The 17,740-nt window shown below is 41.1% G+C and overlaps 1 pseudogene; it reads left to right on the top strand.

Moving 5' to 3' along the window:
- The first annotated feature begins 6,604 nt into the window (after positions 1 to 6,604).
- LOC125367093 lies at positions 6,605 to 7,723 on the top strand (annotated as a pseudogene).
- The last annotated feature ends 10,017 nt before the right edge of the window (positions 7,724 to 17,740 follow it).

Raw genomic sequence — 17,740 nt, 5'->3', positions numbered from 1 at the left:
CCTTAAACATAGGGTTGTGAGCCCCTGTACCCGGTTTGCCAGCTCCTGCCTGTAGCCAGTGTATTCCTGGGCTGCAGGGTAGAAGGAAGGAGCAGGCAGGGATCTGGGCCAGAGAGGCCAAGGAAAGAGGGAAGACAAGAGGTGAGCGGTCACCAGTGCAGGGAGGAGATGCCCAGATTGGATGACCCGCTAGCTATCAACCTTCAGCTGTCAGGAAGACAGATGACAACAGAGAGAGCAGTGGCAGATCCGGACACCCGGTGCTTCCAGGATTGGCAAGGACACAGGCGGTTGGAGAGCTGTCCCAGGCGGTTCAGCAGGGACATGGTAGGATGGAGCCAGGAAGGGATCTGGCGAGTGTATTTGCCAAGGACCACAGCCCCAGCTGGTCCTGGTGGGATGGCCAGGGGCAGGATTTGTGGCTCCAGAGGTACTGTGTGGCACTGATGGCTGGTGAGCACCGGTGAGCACTGACAGCCAACCGCTAAGTGGCTTAGTGTCCCTTTTGCTATGGCAACTCCACTTGGAATGCTGATGCACATCAGCAGACTGTGCCTAGAAGCTGGCCACGTCACAGAGTGCCAAACCATCAGGGCACTGCCTAGAGGCTTTGCAGCACCATGGGCATGCATGCCCAGTCAGGCAGGCACCAGGAGGCCCGGATGGCCTGTGAGCACCAACTGCCTATGGCTAAGCGGGGTCAAGCCCCCTTGCACTAAGGCAGTTCCTGTTGGAATGGGAATGTGGGCACACATCAGCACGATGGGCATGTCATGGAGAACCAAATCATCTGGCCACCACCAGGAGGTTTTGCTGCACAGCAGGCGTACATGTGCAGTCCTGTAATCCTCAGAAGCACACAGCCCCACTAACTAGCAAGCCAGGCAAGGGCCTCAGCTGGAATCTGCCAAGTGAGCAGTGGCCATTTTGAGACCAATTGGATGTCGGATGCAGGAGCAGAAGGCAGAAGGCAGGACAGGAAGGCAGCTACCCTCCCACACTGGACACACACCTCCTGGGTTCAGGAAAGATGAAGAGGGACTTGGGGACAGAGCAGGGAGACAACAGCTTAGATGAATGGGGATCAGTGTGCACGAGTAGACTGAGAGAGCCCACAAGTGCAGAGGGTGAGCGCTGAGGGAGATTTGGAGAAGAAAGAAGGGCTAGGCCAGGGTGAGGGAGTTGTGATTTCCCCAGAGGAAGTGAATCGGTGTATGGGGAGGTGTGCACACTGTGAACCTCAAGAGGAGGAGGGGGAAATTTGGAAGCAGAGGCTGAGGCAAAGAGGCAGAGGTGCAGTGGCATGCATGAGTTGAAGGGAATCCGGAGGCAGGAAGGCTAGTGCTAGGTGTGGAAGCAGTAGCAAGGCAGGGAAAAGTAGGACTAGAAGAGGGAAACTTGGAGAGAGTTAGTGGACAATGAGGTGTGTGAGCAGGGGAACAATCCTCAGTAACTCGGCTATGCGTGGTAGGGGGTGTTCAGGAAGGCCAGCGTAGTAGGGTGCAGTCCCAGGCACTACCGAATGCCTTCCTGGGTTGGGGCACTACTTGGGGGTAATCCCGTACTCCTGCTGCATTCTCATGTCTTCCTTGATTGCTTTCTCCGGAGAGTTCATTGCTACCCAGGTTGATCAGGCTGCATGGTAAAGGGAAGGGGAGACTGGTGGGGAAAGCAGGGGGAGACACAAATGCCAGTTGGCTTGCCGGTACCCAGGGCTGGGCTCCTTAGCCAAGTCCACCACAAGACCATCCCCCTTGACTAGAGAAACTTGGACCTGGTCCCCAGAAATCCCTTAGCACCTTCCAAGCCACTGTGTACTGGGTGTGCTCATGTTTGTGTGCCTGTGCGTGCGTGCATGCGTGCCCGTGTGTTCCTGAAGCTGTACATGGGTGTGCTTCATAAGCGGAAGACTGTGTATGTGTGAATAAGTATGTGGATTTGGATCCAGGAGGACCCGGCACAGTGTGTTCTGAGTGAGCATGTGGTATGGGGGGTAGGGAGGGAGATAGAGAAGAGAGAGAGAGAGAGAGAGAGAGAGAGAGAGAGAGAGAGAGAGAGAGAGAGAGAGAGAGAGTGGGCTTGCCTGTGAGGAATTCTCTGTTCATGTGTGGTTGCATGAATGTGTCAGGTATGAGGTTGCACAGAGGGAGTTCAAAGTGTGTGCACATTTACTTGCTTGCCTGAAAGTCCCCGGACACCAATCACTTGGTGAAGGCTGCCCTTTAGTGCTGTTCTCTGCATCAAGGTCTCAGGACTTGAGTCTGGGGACAACAATCAGCCACTGCTGTTGGCGATCTGCATGACAGTGATGATGACACCCACGAATACCATTACTGGGTGCTAGGGTGCCTTGGCTGAGGCAGGGAAGGGTCATATGTCCTTTTCCCTGTTGTCTGAGCAGAGCTTCCTGCAGGAGCCTTAAACATAGGGTTGTGAGCAGATGGCACCCAGTTTGCCAGTTCCTGCCCATAGCCAATGTGACCCTGTGCTGCTGGGTAGCAGGAAGGAGCAGGCAGGGACCTGGACCAGAGAGGCCTAGGCAAGAGGGGAGACAAGAGGCAAGCGGGCACCCCTGCAGGGAGAAGACGCCCGGATCCAATGACCAACTACCTATCAACCAGCAGCTGTCAGCAAGACTGATTAAGTTAATGGGGAGATTGGTTGTGGATCCGGACACCCGCAGCTTCCAGGACTGGCAAAGGCAGAAGTGGTGGTGGGGCTGTCCTGGAGGGGTTCAGCCAGGATATGGGAGGATGGAGTGGGGAGAGGATGTGGCAAGTGTATTTGCGGAGGACCCCTGACCAAGCCAGTCCTGGGTGGAAGGCCAGGAGCGGGATTCGCGGCTCTGGAGGTACTGTGCAGTCCTGATGGCCGGTGAGCACCTATGAGCCCTGACAGCCAACTGCTAAGTGGCTTCAGGTTCCTTTCGCTATGGAAACTCTGCTTGGAGCACTGGCGTATGTCAGTGGGCGGCACCTAGAAGCTGGCCAAGTCACAGAGCGCTGAACCATCCGGGCACCGCCCAGAGAATTCACAGCACCACAGGCAGGCATGTGATGTCCGGCAGGCACTAGGAGGCTCAGATGGCCAGTGAGCTGCATGTTGGAACTTCATCAAGACCTGAATTGATTCCTTGTGGGGCTACAGTGATGTGTGGCTTCAGCTCCAGTCAGGTATCTTCCTTTGTTCCACGAAGTACAGGTGGCATTCTTTGATGAACAGCAACTTATTTCTTTGTTCCTTGGTTTCCAGGGAACAGATGTGGGTGCTAGTTTCTCCCAGTCCCTGGTAAGCAGTTTCTAGGAAGCAGATGGGATTCCATTATAGTGTTTTCACTTCAAAATTGTGTAAAGCTTGTGTTTGTCTGTGACTTATTTAATGGTCTGCCTATGTTGAGGTTGGATTTCCTGATTTATGGATATTTTGTTTCACCTACAATCTATTTAAATCTACAAGCCTTGAGCTTGATTTACTACCTTGTTTCAATGGCAAACCCACTCCCTGAATGATGTTTATGACTTTCCTAATAGGATTGTTATTGGAAGACACAACTTGGTTCACTCTAATGCTATTAGAAAAATTATAAAAATGTTTGTTTTCATCTTCTTATCAAAAAACCTAGTTTCCCCATTGCCTCAGAGGGGGGACATCTCAACCTTTTCTCATCTGACACATGGCCCAAGGGTTTCTACTTGGCAACCTCCCCAATTTTTATAAGTCCCACATAGGCATTGGCTAAGAGAGCACAATTGTATCCATAGCCCTGTGGCCACTGCAGTGCACATGAGGTGACAGTTGAACCTAGGGGCTCTTAGTGGAGAGTCTCCACTTACAAGGGAGCAGGGTGCCCTTCTCAGGCTCTTCCTAATATCCTTTGAGAAGCCTCTTGAGCATCTGCGTGTGCTTTCTCCAGCCTCAACCTGTTCATCCCTAGCCTGGCTAGCAATGACATAACTGATGTCATGCTGGCCATCCGGATATCAAGGCTCCTTGTTCCTTTATTATCAGACTAACTTTAGCCCCTGTCCTTAATTCTCTCTAGTCTTCATTAAGAGCAGGCTCAGATGTCACACAAAACTCAACTGATGGTCAGAAAAACAGAAAAGCCAAAGAAACTTTACAGTTGATTCTTAAAGATGAAGGCCCTTGGGTCACCCATTACTGACCAGTGTGGTTTGGGTTGTATGTAGAGTTTCCTCCTGGAATTTACCCCCACCCCACCCCAGTCCCAAAGGAAAGAAGGAAAGAAGGGAGGGAAGGAGTGAGAGGCTGTTATCTCCACTCAGTCAGCATGGACAAAGGAAGGTTACCTAGAAGGCAGACTGTGAGTTGGAGAAGAGATGGGAACTTCTTGGGATCTACTTTCTTAAGTTTACAGCCCCAAATCTGCACGCTTTTGGAGTGGTGGTAAGCATGGCAGGTATTCTCTGTTTATAGCTAAGGAATACTCCAGTGTGTGTGTGTGTGTGTATGTGTGTGTGTGTGTGTGTGTGTGTGTGTGTGTGTGTGTGTAGATGCATTTTCATTCTCCAGTTATCAGTTGAGGAACACCTGGACTGATCCACAACAATGCTGCTATAAAAATGGATGTGCAAGACAGATGCCTAAGGATGGTATGTTCAAACTGTATAGTACTTCCATTTTCAGTTTTTTTTTAAGAACCTTCCTACTGATCTCCACAGAGTTGTATTCATTTGCATTCCCACTAAGAGTGTGTGTGAGTTCCTTTATGCCTAGGTCCTCACTAGCACTGTTGTTGTTTGTTCTGTGGATGGCTACCATTCTGACAGTGTTGAGATGGGAAGTGGAGTTGATATTTGTGTGTGAGGGGGGGGGGTGTTTTTGTTTGTTTGTTTGTTTTGTTCCAGTCTTTAACTCAGGGCCTGGGTGATTGTCCTGAGCTTTTTTGCTCAAGGCTAGAACTCTATACCACTTGGGCCAGAGCTCCACTGTCCAGCTTTTTTGGTGGCTAATTGGAGATAAGAGTCTCATGGACTTTCCTGCCTGAGCTGAGTTTGAACTGTGATCCTCTGGTTTAGAGATGATGGGAGCAATTAGGATTACAGTGTGAGCCACAGGCATCTGAACTCAGTGTAGTTTTTTTTTCAGTGTAGTTTTGATTTGCATTTCCTGTACAGCTGGAATGTTGATCATCTCTTTATTTATTGCTTATCTGTACTTCCAAGAACTGTCTGTGCAATTCATCTGATCATTTATCAATTGGATTTTTTTTTAATTTTTTGAGAAGTACAAATATATTCCAGAATATTAGCCCCTTGCCTGGTGCATACCTTGCAAAGATTTTTCCTCAGTTATGGAGGCTGTCTCTTCTTTCTGGTAATTGTACAAAAACCTTTTAATTTACTGCAATCTCATTTATCAATTCTTGCTCTTATTTCCTGAGCTATTGGATCCCTCTTCAGAAAGTTGTTACTTGCAGCTATATAGTAATCTATGTATCTTTATCCATTTCATGGGATTGTAAGGTACAATCTAGACTCATATTTAGAACAAAATTTATCTCCAGGAGAAATTATTTATTTATATATATTTTATTGATTAATTCACATTTCATTTACATTAAACATATAAAATCTTAAGCCTGGTATATAAGTCAGTTGTAGAGCTTGCTTATCTAACAGAAACTACCAAAGAACTGTAATTTCTTAGTTTGTCTGTTAAAAGTGAACATGCCAAAAAGTTATCTTGAAAAATGTCAAGTTTTGAGGAACAAATAACAGGGATCATTCATTATCTGTTAAATGGTTTGTCCCTACCCTAAAATAATACAAACCATAAACATAAACCATCTTGGCCCAAATGACTTCACTCATTAGTTCTGTTCAATATTTAAAAAAACAAAAGCAAAATATTCAAAAAGAATGAACCACTTTCACACAAAGGTCTTGCAGAAAATTGAAGGGAAAAGAATTATTCCCAACTGATTTGTGAGATCAGTAGCTGATATCTTTTATGTAAACACATGTAAAAGTTCTTAAGGAAGTGTTAGCAAACTGAATGGATTAGTATGTGTGCAAATGTTAATAGAAAATAACCAAGGAAACATTCCCCTGGAAGTGTGAAGTTGATTCAATTGAACTTCAAGGCCAACAATCTAAAAGTAAAAAGCCAGCTGGCCACTACTCATAATCTTATCATACTAGGAAGGCTGAGATTTGAGGAGCACAGTTCAAAGCCAGCCCTGGCGGGAAATTCCATTAGACTCTTATTTTCCTCCAATTAAGCACCAAGAAAACGTGTAAGTATAACGGTTGTTCTAATGTCAGAATGCTGGCCTTGAACACAAAAGCTCAGGGATAGCACCCAGGCACTGAGTTCAAGCCTAAGGACCAACACAAAAATAAGTAAAAGGAAAAGCCAAATGATTATCTCAAAAAATTCAAAAATCAAAACCCTTAGCAACTTAGAGACGGAAAGGAATGCGGGCTGCAATGGCGGTAGAAGCGGTGGCTCTGCTGGTTCAGAGCATGGGTAGGCAGCAGCTTGGGGGCCCGCCCGCGGGCTGTGGTGTGTGAGGGCTGCCTGGTTCCCCTCTTCCCCCGCCCGCTGCCACTGTGATTGGGTGGAAGAAGGTGCTGGGATGATGGAAATCCTAATGACAGTCTACAAATTCGCCTCCATCTGTACCATGGGCGCCAATACCATGGGCGCCAATGCCTTGGCATTAGAGAAAAAGATTGCTCCAGAGTAGTTTCCAGTCAACTGAGCACTATTTTGCACTAGTCAATTTTGGGAATACCTGCTTACTGTAATTCTGTTCTTCAAGCACTTTATTTTTCGGGAAAAAGTTCTAGCATACAAGATCAGCCTAGGAAGAAGGAGAACCTTCTTACGTGCTTTGCAGATCTCTTCCACAACACAGCAAGTCAGAAGAAAAAGGTCAGAGTAATACCTCCCAAGAAGTTTATCACAAGATTACGGAAAGAAAATGAGCTTTTTGACAACTACATGCAACAAGATGCCCATGAATTCTTAAATTACTTACTAAATACAATTGCTGATATTTTACAAGAAGAGAGAAAGCAAGAAAAACAAAATGGTTGCTTGCCTAATGGTAATATTGACAGTAAAAATAACAACAGCACACCAGACCCAACGTGGGTTCACGAGATTTTTTCAGAGAACATTAATTAATGAAACCAGATGTCTTACTTGTGAAACTATAAGCAGCAAAGATGAAGATTTTTTGGACCTTTCTGTTGATGTGGAACAAAACACATCAATTACTCACTGTTTAAGAGGTTTTAGCTACACAGAAACTATCTGCAGTGAATATAAATATTACTGTGAAGAGTGTCGCAGCAAGCAGGAAGCACACAAACCGATGAAAGTTAAGAAACTGCCCATGATTCTAGCTCTCCACCTGAAGAGATTTAAATATATGGATCAACTTCATCGATATACAAAACTTTCATACCAGGTAGTTTTCCCTTTAGAACTTCGTCTGTTTAACACTTCAGGAGATGCAACCAATCCTGACAGGTTGTATGACCTTGTTGCTGCTGTGGTTCACTGTGGAAGTGGTCCCAATCATGGCCATTACATTGCAGTAATTAAGAGTCATGATTTTAGGTTGTTGTTTGATGATGACATTGTAGAAAAAATAGATGCCCAAGCTATTGAAGAATTCTACAGGTTGACACCAGATATCTCAAAGAACTCTGAGTCAGGTTACATCCTTCTCTATCAGTCTCGGGACTGAGGGAGAACCGTGATGAAGAGATATTTCCTGCCTCATTTCTTCTCTGGTTATTATGGAAAGGATCAAGCACTGATTTCTAATGAAAAGAGACATTGAGGAAGCTCAGGGGACAGTAGCACAGTTTGTACACAATAAAGCAAAGACTATGGATTAAGGAGCCCTTCCCATCATGGTAGTTGATTTATTTGCTCAGGTATCATGCTGTCTGTGCAGTTCCATACAAGGAAATGAAAACAGATACTAGCTCCTCTTGTTATTGGCACACATTTTCTCTTTATTAATTGCACCAATAATTATTTGAATTCCTTGGGAGGGCAGTAAAATGAATTAGGACCTGTGCTGGTTGATTGATAATGGAAAGAGATGATGCTGAACACACTGCATATATGTTGCCCATGTTCAATATAGATAAAAGCATATTCAGTGGTCTTTTCAAGTATAAACCAGAAGTACTTTAGGGCCCAACACTTGCAGTTGCCTTCATGATGTTTTAAAACACACACACATGTGTACACACACACACACAACAACAACTATTAAATACTCGAATCCAGTGTCAGAAATACAAATATGTCTTGCTTCTCTGAAGAAGCTTATAATAGTATACAGTATATGTATATTTAGGGAACAATTGGTCAAAAGTGGCTTTTTGTTTCCCCAAGGGGAAAGACTGGCTTTGTAATTTTAATTTTTTACTTATTTATTTTACTTAAAACTGGTAAAGTCTAAGTATTGTATGAAGTGCCCATGATTTTGTCAGTAAATTTTAGCAAATTTTTAGTAGTTTTGTTGGCTTTTGTGGTCCGTTTGTTTTGTTTCTATTTTTAAGGTAGATTTTTAATTTTATCTGAAATCACTAAGATAACCATGAGAAAAATTACAGTGAGAGAGGTAAACACTGCTTTTTCAGGAGGAACTGATATCTCTGGCTAAGTAGTTGTTCTTTTGTCATAATTTAAAAATCATATTTTATTCCGCTTTAATTTCAGTAAAATGAAAAAAAATTCCCTGTAATTGTTGGAATGATGAAAGAAATTCTGGTGCAGTGGTGGCATACCGTCTTTAGAATTCTTAAGTTCTCTAATGTTCAAGTTGAACCACACTTGGAAAGATTAATGTCATTGCAGTTTTTTTATTTTCATTTTTTTTTTTAATTTTACATTGGAAAGAAGTCATGTATGCATCATAACCCTTTCAGCCCAGGTAATAGCTAACACAATTGTGAAGCTAACATTTTGCTGTACTTCTTCCCCCTCTGAGTTTACATTAATCCAACTGGAGGGGTGTTGAGACATTACAATTGATGTTTAGGACTTCATTCCACTGAGAGTTTGAGGAAATCATAGATGTAATAAGAGATACTTAGAAAGCACTGCAGTTGATGCTTTCCTGTACACACCAGTAAAGTGGTCTGACTGTGGCCAAGGGTAACTCATAAAAAGTAACTGAAAAACCCTATTTAGAAAAAGCAATAAAAAAACACATCGTAGTGTTCATCTACCAAATATTATAAAAATAAAAAACGAAAGAATGATGACTGACTAAATATTTTTGCTCTAAGATCAAAATCAAGAGATGATTTCTACTCTCACTATATATTTGCTATGTTGGACTGGCAAATGTAGCATGTGTACTAAGACAAAAAAGAAAAAGAAACCCAAACAAAAGGTACACATTTTGTAATAAAAAAATTTGCTTATGTTCTCAGTTGACGTATTTCCAGAGCTGACCCCGAAGAACTGATCAACACACTGCTAGACCCAGGAAAGAAGCTGAGAAAAACTGTGGTAGCCAAGCATCAACAACAACCAAAAATTACACTGTGTTTCTAGAGACTACTAACTGACCATTGGCAGTGTATTTTAATAGTAATATTTAAAATTGGACCTTAAACATACAATATTTAGAAAGGAACTCAAAATAATATCTTCAACAATATAAAAGTATAGATGACAGAAATCAGAAAAGATCTAGTTACTTGGAGTGCATCCTATATGAAGAGTCAAAATTCTCAGGATACCAATTTACCCAAAATGACACATAGCTTACATGTGATTGCATAAGCATGCACGCACCATTTCTGAGGCTTCAACCCAGGATTAGAGCACCATTTTTGACCTTGTTTTACTTAGGCTAGCATGTTCTACCATCTGAGCCACAGCTCTACTTACAGCTTTTTGGGGGTAGTTAATTAGAGATAAGAGTCGCACAAATTCTCCTGTTGTGGCTGGCTTCACATCGTGATCCTCTGATCTCAGCCTTCTAAGTAGCTAGGTTGACAGATGTGAACCACTGGTGCTTGGTAATGCTATTTTAATTGGGAGTAATTAGTACAGGTTTAGGCAAGTTACAGCAGAGGATCACAAGAGCCCATTATCTATACCCTTATGAACACATAAGATGAACTCCATGTTATGGAAACGATTGTTATATCACAGTTGTAATTACTTTCAATGTACCATGTATATCTGTAGAATCAATTATAAATGATGTTCTTGTATCACATTCCTGTGGTTGTACCTACACTATCTCTGTAACATTATCTGTGTATATTGGAAACCATGTATACTGGTATTAGAACTAGGAAATTGAAAAGGAATACCAAAATTGAGAGACTCAGGGTAAAAAAGGAAAAACAACTACAAAAGCAATACTTGCAAAACTGTTTGGTGTAAGTGAACTGAACACCTCAGGGCGGGAAAGGGTAAGGGGGAGGGGTGAGGGGGGTATGAGGGACAAGGTAACAAACAGTACAAGAAATGTATCCAATGCCTAATGTATGGAACTGTAACCTCTTTTTACATCAGTTTGATAATAAAAACTTTAAAAAAATGTACTGGAAAAAAATTGTTTGGTCTAAGTGAATGGAACACCTCAGGGGGGAAAGGGAAAGGGGGTGGGGGAGGGGGGTATGAGGGAAGAGGTAACAAACAGTACAAGTAATGTATCCAATGCCTAATGTATTAAATTGTAACCTCTCTGTATATCAGTTTGATAATAAAAATTTGAAGAAAAAAAAGTGTTACTGACCAAAAAAAAAAAGTAATCAAGAAGCTGATTCTAAACAGTATATGCATAATCAGGAAGTTAAAAGTAGACACAAAAACACTGAAAAAGAAAAGTTGTCAGACACACTCTAATTGATTTCAGTACTTATATAAAGGTTTATTAAATAAGACAGCATAGAGAAGGCACGCAGGCAGTCAGGCATTTTAACAATGTATACAACATGCTGTCAAATCCTTTATACATTGTGCTTAGGGGCAGCCAGGTTGGTTGGGCAAATAATGGCAGTAATGACATAATAGTAGCTATGTTTTGTTGTACTTTTTTTCAAGTCTAAGTTATAAAAATTCTGTGAAAGTTTTGCTATTTGCATGCTCAATAGACAACATTGTAGGAACTTAAGTCAATATTCAGGCACTCGGGATTAGGCAGGCTGGCAGGCAAGCAGGCAAGAAAGTAGGCGGGCATTTTTAATAATGTATACAACATGTCCCCAAATGCTTTACACATTGTGCTTAAGGGCAGAGAGATTGGTTGAGCAAATAATGTTCATTACATAATAGTAGCTATATTTTATAAGTCTTTTCAAGTCTAATTTATAAAAATTTCATGAAAGCTTTGCTATTTGCCTGCTCTTGGACAACATTGCAGAAACTCAGGTCAATATTTAGGTACTAGGGGTGCCTGCAGGCAGGCAGGCAGGCAGCAGCAAGCAGGGAGGCAGGCAAGAATTTTAGTAATGTATAAACCATGCCCCGAAGTCCTTTGTACATTTTGCTTAAGGGCAGCCAGACAGGTTGAGAAAATAAGGTTTGTAATGACATAATAGTAGCTATGTTTTGTTGTAAGTGTTTCAAATCTAATTTATAAAACCACCATTAAAGTTTTGTGATTTGCCTGTTCAATAGACAACATCATAGAAACTCAAGTCAATATTCATACACTAAGGGAAGGCAGGCAAGCAGGCATTAAGGCAGGCAGGCATCCATGTTTAATAATGTATACAGAAGTTCCCAAATCCTTTATATGTTGTGCTTAAGGGCAGCCAGTTTGGTTGAGCAAATAATGTCCATAATGACATAATAGCAGTTATGTTGTAAGTTTTTTGAAGTCTAAGTTATAAAAATTTCATGAAAGTTTGCCTCTTCCTGTGTGGGCCTTCCATTTGTCACTAGAGAGGTGTGGGGCAGGGGAATCAGATTCCTTTACCCCTTTCAAAAATGGTCCTGCTTCTCTGGTGAGGATTTCTGGCCAGGTCCCCCAAAAGCCTCTCTGCCACTTTCAAAAATGGCATTTGTCTAGGTTGGTGGGAAGTATGCCCTTCCAGGTGCTGTTTTCTGAGAGAAAGGCCAGATGGTTTTGGAGGGGGAAGCACTCACAATTCCCCTTGGTATTTCAGACCCCTGTGATAAGATGAATTGTCTCTATGTCCAGCTTTGATGGGCTGGATTGTGGGATTCCATTCCTGCTGGTTAAATTCATCCTGAAGGTACAAGTAAAGCCCATGACCTAGGCTGCCACTGTTGCCACCTCTAATTCTGCTCCCCATTTCTTTGGCGTATATATCTGTACAATTATTGCTTACTGGGCAGGACTTTCTGGATGTGGAAATCCTGGGGGGAACCTAAAACTCTGCTTCTTTGCACAGAGATGAATTTGTTTCCTGTTCTCTTTGGTCCATCATCTGCTCCTCAACATTGAATTTAATCTCACAACAGTGACAATGTCTATGAAGAAGAAGAACAAATGCTGCCAAGAATGAAGAGAAAGGGAACAATTACATATGATTCTTGTAACATCATGCATGCAGTAGGAAAATCGGCATGTAGGTCCCAAAAGAATCTTTATAAAACTTTATGATATGAAGCGTGGGCACTACATCATAAGACTAAGGCCACTGTGTGTGTGTGTGTGTGTGTGTGTGTGTGTGTGTGTGTGTGTGTAACATATCATCATAAGAATTTAAAAATTAAGTGACAAAAATTTTGTAAAATGTAATGAATATGCCATTTTAATAGATCATTAGCAATATCATTAGAAAGGACAGTATGATCACAGCTCTGAAGTAGCTCTGTTCTTAGGGCCCATTAAGGTGTCTACTGGGAATTTGGGTATAACATAGTTTGACCAGAAGAAGACATAATGTTGGCTTTAATATTTATTAAGGCTTGTAATAGAGCAGAATTTCATCTCTTACCCATTTTCTCAGACAAGTACATAACTGTTTCATTTATGCATATAGAAAGTTTAGCAAAACTTACCTGTTTTTTTAATTTAAATATGTCTGCAAATCTATTTACAGTGACAGGAAAGATAGCCTGAAGTATTTTGTTTCTTTAAGTATAGGTTTTTAAATGACTCTGCCATAGGCTACAATGGCAGCTATGAAGACTTTAAGATAAAATGTACCTATGTTACATCTTGTTGTTGTTTTATCTTCAATATGTGTACGTGTGTTTGGTACTCAAAAGCATATTTACTACTTTGTACAGGGGGGTTACAATTACCTACATAGGGCAGTGAGTGTATTTCCAGTCAAACGTGTTACCCTGGCTCATGTTTTTCCCCTTTCCCTCCTCCTTCAATCCCCAAACCCAAAGATGTACAGTTCATTTCCAACATATTGTCTTGTGAATACTGCTGTGGCATTGGTTTGCCCTTTGTCTCTTTTCTCACCACTTGTTTGTTTCCCTTCCCTTCCCTAGTTAAGATAAATGTAAATACAATACCCAAGGTACAAAAATCAAATACAGTGACAATAGGGGGCATACCATAAGGAAAAAAAGATTAAGAAAAAGGAAATAACTGCATATGTTTCATTAAAATCAACAGCAAATTTCCTGCTTGAGTGGGAAAGTTGAGAATATAAACATGCAACAGAATTTCTATATTGACTTTGACTTATTGACATATAGTTGCTGGTTTCAACAGCATCATTGCCTCCCTTAGGCAATAGTAAACAGACACATTTGTGTACACAGAATTCTCATGGGAACATACTTGAATTAACTAGTAATGTTCTGTGTCTTTTATAGAATTTAGATGTGTGAAGTGACCATCTGGGTATGATACTCTAATAACTTTGGGTGATGTGTCACTAGCAAAGATATTTTTGTGGCCATATCTCTTTGCATCTGACATGACATCTTCTGATGCAGTCCATTAGAATCATCCCAAATGGCTTGACACAGATTTCAACCCAATCAATGAAAGTTAACTTCATCCCTGGGGACACACTATCTAGGACGTTGGAGGAAATCGGCACCTGCGATGAAGAAGGAGAATCTGTAAACATGTTGTCCAAGTCATGTTTTTCTCCTTGACACAAAGCCACATATGCAGAGCCCCTAGAAAGTTTTACAACTTCTTCATGGGGATTCACAAGAGGCTTTAATGTCAATGTGAATTAAAAGACTGATGTGCACCTATAAAACGGTATATGAACATATATATATATATATATATATATATATATATATATATATATATATATATATATCAGACACTGAGTCTCACCTCCAGAGGGAATTTCAGCTTGGCAGATGCTTTGGGGATGTGACTTTTGATTTTCATACTTGTTTTTCTCCAGTTTCCCCTCCTTCTCAGGTCTTTGGTTGGTACTAGCTGCTTTTCTACGATGAAGCACAGAGCAAACATGGATGGAGATGTGTTGCTTGCTGCGTTTTTCGCTCTCTACAGTTTGGGAACTGAGGGAAGTCACAGTGATGCTTACAAGGATGAGCAGAACAAGCTGTAAGTAGCTCACCAGTTTATTTCCAGGTAGTGTTTGGTTCTCTGGATGGGCCATGGCTGTGGGAACTCTGGCTGCATAGATGAATGCTCTCCATCTTCTTTATCCTGACCTCCCATCCCTAGGCACCAGAAACAGCTCCATTTCATTATGCTATAGGGCATCTATTCTAGAGTAATTTTCTGCCTGCTACTAGGAGAGAACTTGAGGTAAACTCTTCTCTTTATTTCAGCACCACTGTATCTCTGCAGCCCAGTTCTCATTGCAAAGGCTGAAGTGCTGTTATTATTTAAAAACTTGAGTCAGTGGCATGTGTTCTCTACTAAAAGGCTTCAAACACAATCCTTCCCCACAAACAAACAGTCTGAGAATATTTATTTGCTAACACTTATATTGTGAGGATATTGATAAAAATTCTAATTGTAGTCTGCTGGCTCATGACTGTAATCCTAACTACTCAGGACGGTGATCTCTGAGGATTGGGATTTGAAGACAGCCTGAGCATAAAGATCTGCGAGATCTTCATTCCCAATTAAGCACCCATACCTGGCAGGAAAACTCTATATAAAGGGATATAGAGTGATAGCCTCGAGAAAATAAGCTCAAGGATAGTATCTGGGCTCTGATTTCAAGTGGTAGGACTCTCTCTCTCTCTCTCCCTCCCTCTCTCTCTCTCTCTCACTGTACAAAAGTACTCTAAAATTAAGAACTGTGGAATTATTTCATGTCTGATAAGTGGTACAATACAGACGTAAGCAGGCATTATAAAAGATCCCTTAAAAGAGAATTTTATCTGCCCACAGTGAGCTCTGATTAACTCATGCGCATGAAAAACCTTGGCAGAGGGTCTCAGAAATGGCTATGCAAAGAAAAGTAAAGAAATAGTTGCATGAGTTATGTTTAAAAGCTTTAAATCTGATGTTTCCTGTACCTGTCACACTATGTTAGAATGTGTGCTTCAAACATATTCTCCTGCAATTTCTCAAACTGTACTACATTGATATTTCTTGAACTCTAACTCTGTGCTAACAGATCTTCATTTTAAATAGAATACGGTTTTAATTTTTGATAAGCTGCTGAATTTTAAAGAGTTTTTTGGGGGCCACCAAATATTTTGGATCATGCAGGGAATATATATTGTACTGAAGTAATTTTGTATTTACATTTGTATGATGTGACATAATTAATGTGAATGTTATTCACTGCTTGACTATGTTAATAAAGCTGTTTAACTATAAAAAATAAAAAAAATTAAAAAAGAAAAATGTCTATAGGGAACTTCAAGATATTCTAGCAGCATATTTCTTACCCGTCACAAGAGAAAATGTTATTGCCTCCGTCATTTTAATTATTTTTCAAGTGCTTGTGTGACAAGTGCATCCTAAGGTAGCTGCCCTCAGTTTGGAACTGAGATGGCTGGGATACAATTATTCCCATCCTTGCTGTAGAAGGTATACGTCCTTATCTCACATGTCACTGGTATTTCTGCTTATCTTTCTTTTATGCTTGTCGCAGAACCCCAGGGCCTCGGCACTTGACCCTGAGATTTTGTTTTTTTCTCAAGGCTAGTGCTCTACCACTTGAGCCACAGCTCCACATCTGGCATTTTGCGGTTGTTAAATGGGGATTAACAGTCTCACAGATATCCCTGCCCTAGGTGGGTTCAAAACAAGATCCTCAGATCACCATTTCCTGAGTAAATAAGACTACAGGCATGCATCACCTTTGCCTGGGGTAGTGTATTTGACTTAATCCCTTACTATCTACCCTTGTTTTTCTGAGTTTCCTTCTCTTGCTTTCCCAAAATATGTTTGTCTTTGCATTAAGTATTTGTATTTGCATTAAGTATTACTGTTACAGCTGGTGGATGTTCTTAGCTATCTACAGATATGAAGAGAAGTATGGTCTGGGTATTAAGAATTATGGCATGGTATTGAAAACAAATAGCTGTATTTATTCATGACGTCTTTCTTGTATCAGTGGACCACTGCCATTAGACATTATTAGGTTAAATATTTGACTCAATTATCTATCCACTGATGTTCCAACAATGTTCCTTTACTTTTATACAAGCTGGTATTTGTGCCAACTATCCAGTTCACTTTGTAGCTCTCCGTTCCATGTCATGTACTTTGATTATAGTCACCGTCTCTATGCATAACCGTTTTATACCTAATCCTACATTCCTTTTTCTCTCCTATGACTCTAATTTTCACTGTTCCTTTTCAGCTTTCTTAGGTTAGCATTACAGGTATGAGTCATTAGTGCTGAGCTTGCTTTATACTCTTGACTGGCCTTTTCTCCCAAGGGTAGTGCTCTGCCACTTGAGCCACACCCCCACTTCTGGCTTTAGGTTGGTTAACTGGGAATAACAATGACAATATGCTTTTCTCCTCCAGATGGCTTTGTCTCTGGTTGATCACTGGTGTCAATACAGGTAATTTTAATCATGTGGCGTATCCCTACTTTTTAATTATTATATACCATCATCCAAACTGCAATTTTTTTGAATTTTTTTCTGAATAGTTACTATTTATTTTCAAAGTGATGTACAGATGGGTTATGTTTCATATGTAAGGCAATGGGTACATTTCTTGTGCAATTTGTGACCTCCTCACTCATTTCCCCCTTACCTTCCCTTTCCCTCCATGAGTTGTTCAGTTGATTTACAACAAATGGTTTTGCAAGTATTGCTTTTGGAGTCCTTTGTCTTTCTATCCTTTGTCTTTTGATTTTGATATTCCATTTCACTTCCCTAGTTCTAATACCAGTATACACAGTATCCAGGGTACCCACATGAGATACAGTGATAGTGCAGCGACAAACACAGGCAGGGGATACAAGACAATCATCACTAACAAAAAAAAAAAGCTATGGTTTCACATGGCATATTGAAAGTAATTACAACAGTGATATAACACTCGTTTCCATAACATGGAATTAATTTCATTTAACATCCTCTTATGTTTTCATAATTTTTATTTTGTTTTAGAATTACTACAAATTATATTTTGAAGAGGTGCCATTGTGATATTTACATACATGCATGTAGTACACTTGGAACAAATTTGCCTCCATCTTATTATATTTACTACTACGAAAATTAAGCAGTGAACTTCAGGAGATGCTCTGTGTTTCAGAACATTCACATGTAGACTGGCTAGTTTGTTTTATACTGAGGTAGATTTAGGTATAAATGAATATCTATTAATATATATGAAGAGCCATCTCTAAAATGAATAGCCTCTACTTCTCATTGC

Source organism: Perognathus longimembris, chromosome 18 (genome assembly GCF_023159225.1).
Source record: "Perognathus longimembris pacificus isolate PPM17 chromosome 18, ASM2315922v1, whole genome shotgun sequence".
Taxonomy (NCBI): domain Eukaryota; kingdom Metazoa; phylum Chordata; class Mammalia; order Rodentia; family Heteromyidae; genus Perognathus; species Perognathus longimembris.
This window is presented reverse-complemented; position numbering and strand designations above follow the sequence as displayed.